Genomic DNA, 6,310 nt, shown 5'->3' with positions numbered 1-6,310 from the left:
GAGCTTGGCCCAACGTTAGTGACAAAGGTAAGTGTCACTAACGTTGGCTCCATTTTCTTTCCTCCACGTTAGAGTTTACGTTAACTTAGTTAACGTGATTCTTAACGTGGGCTATGATGGCTTCGAGGAGGTTATTGGCGATTACTTTTCTCATTAACTTTGCAAGCTAGCTCCCATTCCTACGTTAGAAGTCACGTTAGTGAGACTAACGTGGCTGCTAACGTGGTTCTTCCTTGCTTCCTTTGTCCTGAAATCAAGCAATAAAGTGCATCAAAGTTCTAGTCCAAGTCATGGGAAATGCAACATCCAATTTGTCATTAATTTCATGCAAAATCCTTATGAAATCATGTAAGGTGCACCATGTATGCTTGAATCAAGATGTAAGTGAATATCTACCCAAAACTAGCTTATTTTCTAAGGAAATGCATGAAACTACCTTAAAAACAGTAAAGAAAAGGTCAGTGAAACTGGCCAAAATGCCCTGGCATCACAAAGCTAACCAAGGATTCAAATTAAGGACATTATTGTTTTTCACTTAGAGTTAATGATGTGCTAAAGTAAAGAACAAAGGGGTAAAATAGGCTCAAATTGGTTTGCAAAGGATAATGAAAGGTAAGGCCATATGGGTATGTAAGCTTAGTGAAACAAAGGCCTCAATCATGTAAGTATATGCATACATCAAATAATGGAAATATAGAATTAAGCAAGACAAAGATCACAATATTAGAGAGAAAAACACACACCAAAACAGAAATTTTTGGTTGATAAAATGCAACCAATTCAAATAGGCTCAAAATCTCACAGGTTTTGTGTGTTCGAGCTCTAACCCATGTTCCAAAATAATATCTCTTCAAACAAGTGTAACATTAAATTTTATTCAAATTAGTGAAATGCTCTAAAAGGTTTCTTGAAAAAGAAAATATTACTTCAACCAAGTGGTAAAATATGCACAAAATTAAACAAATATGCAATCAAACATGCAAATGCAACAATGAACAAACAAATAAATAAAAATTTTGGTGTTGAGTCAGGAAATAACTAACCCATGGAGATCGGTATCGACCTCCCCACACTTAAAGATTGTACCGTCCTCGGTGCATGCTGAGGTGTGCAGGTGGACGGGTTGCTCCAACTGACGCTTGTAGATGGAGGTGCCTTAGTTGGAGATCTCTTGGTTCCTTTCCTTGTTGGTGTCTTGTCAGTGGTCTTCTCTTTTTCTTTCTTGGTACTGATGAGCGGATAATTTATACGCTTTTTGGCATTGTTTTTAGTATGTTTTTAGTAGAATCTAGTTACTTTTAGGATGTTTTTAATAGATTTTGTGTTAGATTCACATTTCTGGACTTTACTATGAGTTTGTGTGTTTTTCTGTGATTTCAGATATTTTCTGGCTGAAATTGAGGGACTTGAGCAGAAATCAGATTCAGAGGTTGAAAAAGGACTGCTGATGTTGTTGGATTCTGACCTCCCTGCACTCAAAGTGGATTTTCTGGAGCTACAGAACTCGAAATGGCGCGCTTCCAATTGCGTTGGAAAGTAGACATCCAGGGCTTTCCAGCAATATATAATAGTCCATACTTTGGCCAAGAATTGACGACGTAAACTGGCGTTCAACGCCAGCCTTCTGCCCAAATCTGGTGTCCAGCGCCAGAAAAGGATCCAAAACCAGAGTTGAACGCCCAAACTGGCACAGGAACTGGCATTCAACTCCACAAATGGCCTCTGCACGTGTAACACTCAAGCCCAAGCCCAAGCACACACCAAGTGGGCCCCGAAAGTGGATTTGTACATCAATTACTTACTCATGTAAACCCTAGTGACTAGTTTATTATAAATAGGACCTCTTACTATTGTATTAGGCATCTTTGATCAGTGTAAACCATCTTGGGACGTCTGGTTCTTAGATCAGAGGGGCTGGCCATCTCGGCCATGCCTGGACCTTCACTTATGTATTTTTAACGGTAGAGTTTCTACACTCCATAGATTAAGGTGTGGAGCTCTGCTGTTCCTCAAAGATTAATGCAAAGTACTACTGTTTTCTATTCAATTCTTCTTATTTCGCTTCTAAGATATCCATTCGCACTCAAGAACGTGATGAAGGTGATGATTATGTGTGACGCTCATCATCCTTCTCCCTTATGAACGCGTGCCTGACAAACACTTCCATTCTACATGAATTAAGCTAGAACGAATATCTCTTAGATCTCCTAACCAGAATCTTCGTGGCGAAAGCTAGAATGATGGCGGCATTCAAGAGAATCCGGAAGGTCTAAACCTTGTCTGTGGTATTCCGAGTAGGATTCAATGATTGAATGACTGTGACGAGCTCCGAACTCGCGATTGCAGGGCGTTAGTGACAGACGCAAAAGGATAGTAAATCCTATTCCCGCATGATCGAGAACCAACAGATGAATAGCCGTGCCGTGACAGGGTGCGTGAGCAGATTATTCACTGAGAGGATAAGATGAAGCCATTGACAAGGGTGATGCCTCCAGACGATTAGCCGTGCCGTGACAGGGCATTGGATCATTTTCCCGAGAGATGACCGAAAGTAGCCATTGACAGTGGTGATGTATCACATAAAGCCAGCCATGGAAAGGAGTAAGACTGATTGGATGAAGATAGCAGGAAAGCAGAGGTTCAGAGGAACGAAAAGCATCTCCATTCGCTTATCTGAAATTCCTGCCAATGAATCTACATAAGTATCTCTATCCCTATTCTTTATGTTTTATTTACATAATATATTGTAGCCCATATGAGTCAACTTAACTGAGATTTGCAAGGTGACCATAGCTTGCTTCATACCAACAATCTCCGTGGGATTCGACCCTTACTCACGTAAGGTATTACTTGGACGACCCAGTGCACTTGCTGGTTAGTTGTACGGAGTTGTGTCCACACATAGAGCCACAATGATGATTCAATACAATTATATATTGTTAATCTCACACAAGTACAAAGAACAGGACAACACAATTTCGTGCACCAAGTTTTTGGCGCCGTTGCCGGGGATTGTTTGAGTTTGGACAACTGACGGTTCATCTTGTTGCTCAGATTAGGTAATTTTCTTTTTGTTTTGTTTTCAAAAATTTTTCAAAAATATTTTCAAAATTTTCTCATCTGTTTTCAAAAAAAAATAAAATAAAAATGTTTTCAAAAATAAATTATTCTATGGCTTCAGAATTTTTAAGAATGAATTCTAGTGTTTCATGAAGCATGTTGGAGCCTGGCTGGCTGTTAAGCCATGTCTCAATCCTTATACTCAAGAGAAGAGCTTCTTTGTCTTTCTTAGCCAATTGGCTGTTGAATGCAAGGAATGTCAGGCGTGTCATGTCTGAGTTACATACTAAAGCTTGGCTGGCCATTAAGCCATGCCTGACCCTTTGATTAGAGTTTTAGAGCATAAGATTCCTGGAATTCATATTAAAAATTTTGAATCCTTATTTTTCTTTTTTCTAAATAATTTTCGAAAAATATAAGTTAAAAATCCAAAAAAAATCATAAAATCATAAAAATCAAAAATATTTCATGTTTCTTGTTTAAATCTTGAGTCACATTATAAGTTTGGTGTCACTTGCATATGCATCTTGCATTTTTTCGAAAATATCATGCATTCATAGTGTTCTTCATGATCTTCAAGTTGTTCTTGGTAAGTCTTCTTGTTTGATCGTGATGATTTTTTGTTTTGTGTCTTTTCATGTTTATCATATGCATTCTTGAATTCTTAGTGCGTAAGCATTAAAGAATTCTAAGTTTGGTGTCTTGCATATTTTCTTTGCATTAAAAAATTTTTCAAAAATATGTTTTTGATGTTCATCATGTTCTTCATAGTGTTCTTGGTGTTCATCTTGACATTCATAGCATTCATGCATGCATTCATTGTTTTGATCTAAAAATTTCATGCATTGCATCCTTTTAGTGTTTTTCTCTTGCATCATAAAAATTCAAAAATCAAAAAAAAAATATCTTTCCCTTTTTCTCTCATCAAATTCGAAAATTGAGTTGACTTTTTCAAAAATTTTTAAAAATTAAATTGTTTCTCATGAGTCAAATCAAATTTTAAATTTGAAAATCTTATCTTTTTCAAAATCTTTTTCAAAAATCAAATCTTTTTCAAAATTATTAGTTATTTTCGAAAATTTCAAAAATATTTTTCAAAAATCTTTTTCTTATTTTTCCATCAAATTTTCGAAAATAACATAGTCAATTAATGTTTTGATTCAAAAATTTGAAGTTTGTTACTTGCTTGTTAAGAAAGATTCAAACTTTAAGTTCTAGAATCATATCTTGTGATTTCTTATGAATCAAGTCATTAATTGTGATTTTAAAAATCAAATCTTTTTCAAAACTAATTTCTATCATATCTTTTCAAAGATATCTTCTTATCTTATCTTTTTCAAAAATATCTTTTCAAAATATCTTTTCTAACTTCCTAACTTCCTATCTTTTCAAAAATTGTTTCAACTAACTAACTAACTTTTTGTTTGATTCTTAACTTTTTCAAAACCACCTAACTAACTCTCTCTCTCCCATTTTCGAAAATATCTCTCCCCTTTTTCAAAAATTTCTTTTTAATTTATTAATTATTTTAATTTTTAAATAAAAAAAATAAATAAATTTTTGAAAAATACTAACTAAATTTCAAAAACCAATTTTCAAAAATCACTAACTCTTTTTCAAAATAATTTTCGAAAATTATTCCTCCCCCATCTCATTCTATTTATTCATTCAAATCCTAACATCTCATCTCACATTCCAATCCTCACAGTTGTGTTTCTTCCTTTACATCACATCCCTTATCTCCCCCTCTTCTTCTACTTACAAAGGGATCCCTATACTGTGGTATAAAGGATCTCTATTATTATTATTATTATTTTTCTGTGCCTTCTTCTTTGTCATATGAGCAGGAGCAAGGATAAGAACATTCTTGTGGAAGCAGATCCAGAACCTGAAAGGACTCTGAAGAGAAAATTAAGAGCAGCTAAAATACAACAATCCAGAGATAATCTTTCAGAAATTTTTGAACAAGCAGAGGAGATGGCAGCCGAAAATAATAATAATGTAAGGAAGATGCTTGGTGACTTTACTGCACCTAATTCCAATTTACATGGAAGAAGCATCTCCATTCCTGCCATTGGAGCAAACAACTTTGAGCTGAAACCTCAATTAGTTTCTCTGATGCAGCAGAACTGCAAGTTTCATGGACTTCCATCTGAAGATCCTTTTCAGTTCTTAACTGAATTCTTGCAGATATGTGATACTGTTAAGACTAATGGCGTAAATCCTGAAGTCTACAGGCTCATGCTTTTCCCTTTTGCTGTAAGAGACAGAGCTAGATTATGGTTGGATTCTCAACCCAAAGACAGCCTGAACTCTTGGGATAAGCTGGTCACGGCTTTCTTAGCCAAGTACTTTCCTCCTCAAAAGCTGAGCAAGCTTAGAGCTGATGTTCAAACCTTCAGACAGAAAGAAGGTGAATCTCTCTATGAAGCTTGGGAAAGATACAAACAGTTGACCAAAAAGTGTCCTTCTGACATGCTTTCAGAATGGACCATCCTGGATATATTCTATGATGGTCTGTCTGAGCTATCAAAGATGTCACTGGACACTTCTGCAGGTGGATCCATTCACCTAAAGAAAACGCCTGCAGAAGCTCAAGAACTCATTGACATGGTTGCTAATAACCAGTTCATGTACACTTCTGAAAGGAATCCTGTGAGTAATGGGACGCCTATGAAGAAGGGAGTTCTTGAAGTTGATACTCTGAATGCCATATTGGCTCAGAATAAAATATTGACTCAGCAAGTCAATATGATTTCTCAGAGTCTGCATGGAATGCAAGCTGCATCCAACAGTACTCAAGAGGCATCTTCTGAAGAAGAAGCCTATGATCCTGAGAACCCTGCAATAGCAGAGGTGAATTACTTAGGTGAACCTTATGGAAACACCTATAACTCAACATGGAGAAATCATCCAAATTTCTCATGGAAGGATCAAAAGCCCCAACAAGGCTTTAATAATGGTAGAAGAAACAGGTTTAGCAATAGCAAGCCTTTTCCATCATCAACTCAGCAACAGACAGAGAACTCTGAACAAAATGCTTCTAATTTAGCAAATCTAGTCTCTGATCTATCTAAGGCCACTGTAAGTTTCATGAATGAAACAAGGTCTTCCATTAGAAATCTGGAAGCACAAGTGGGCCAGCTGAGTAAAAGGATCACTGAAATCCCTCCTAGTACTCTCCCAAGTAATACAGAAGAGAACCCAAAAGGAGAGTGCAAGGCCATTGACATAAGCGCCATGGCCGAAC

General features: G+C 36.4%; 1 non-coding gene across 1 annotated transcript; it reads right to left on the bottom strand.

The window, feature by feature from the left end:
* Positions 1–5,433: 5,433 nt before the first annotated feature.
* Positions 5,434–5,541, bottom strand: LOC112753422 (small nucleolar RNA R71). Its single transcript, XR_003177810.1, has one exon. It is a non-coding gene; the product is annotated as a small nucleolar RNA R71 (small nucleolar RNA).
* Between the last annotated feature and the right edge of the window lie 769 nt (positions 5,542–6,310).

Source organism: Arachis hypogaea, chromosome 15 (genome assembly GCF_003086295.3).
Source record: "Arachis hypogaea cultivar Tifrunner chromosome 15, arahy.Tifrunner.gnm2.J5K5, whole genome shotgun sequence".
NCBI lineage: Eukaryota > Viridiplantae > Streptophyta > Magnoliopsida > Fabales > Fabaceae > Arachis > Arachis hypogaea.
Note: the sequence above shows the minus strand (reverse complement) of the source record. Positions and strands in the feature narration are given on the sequence as shown.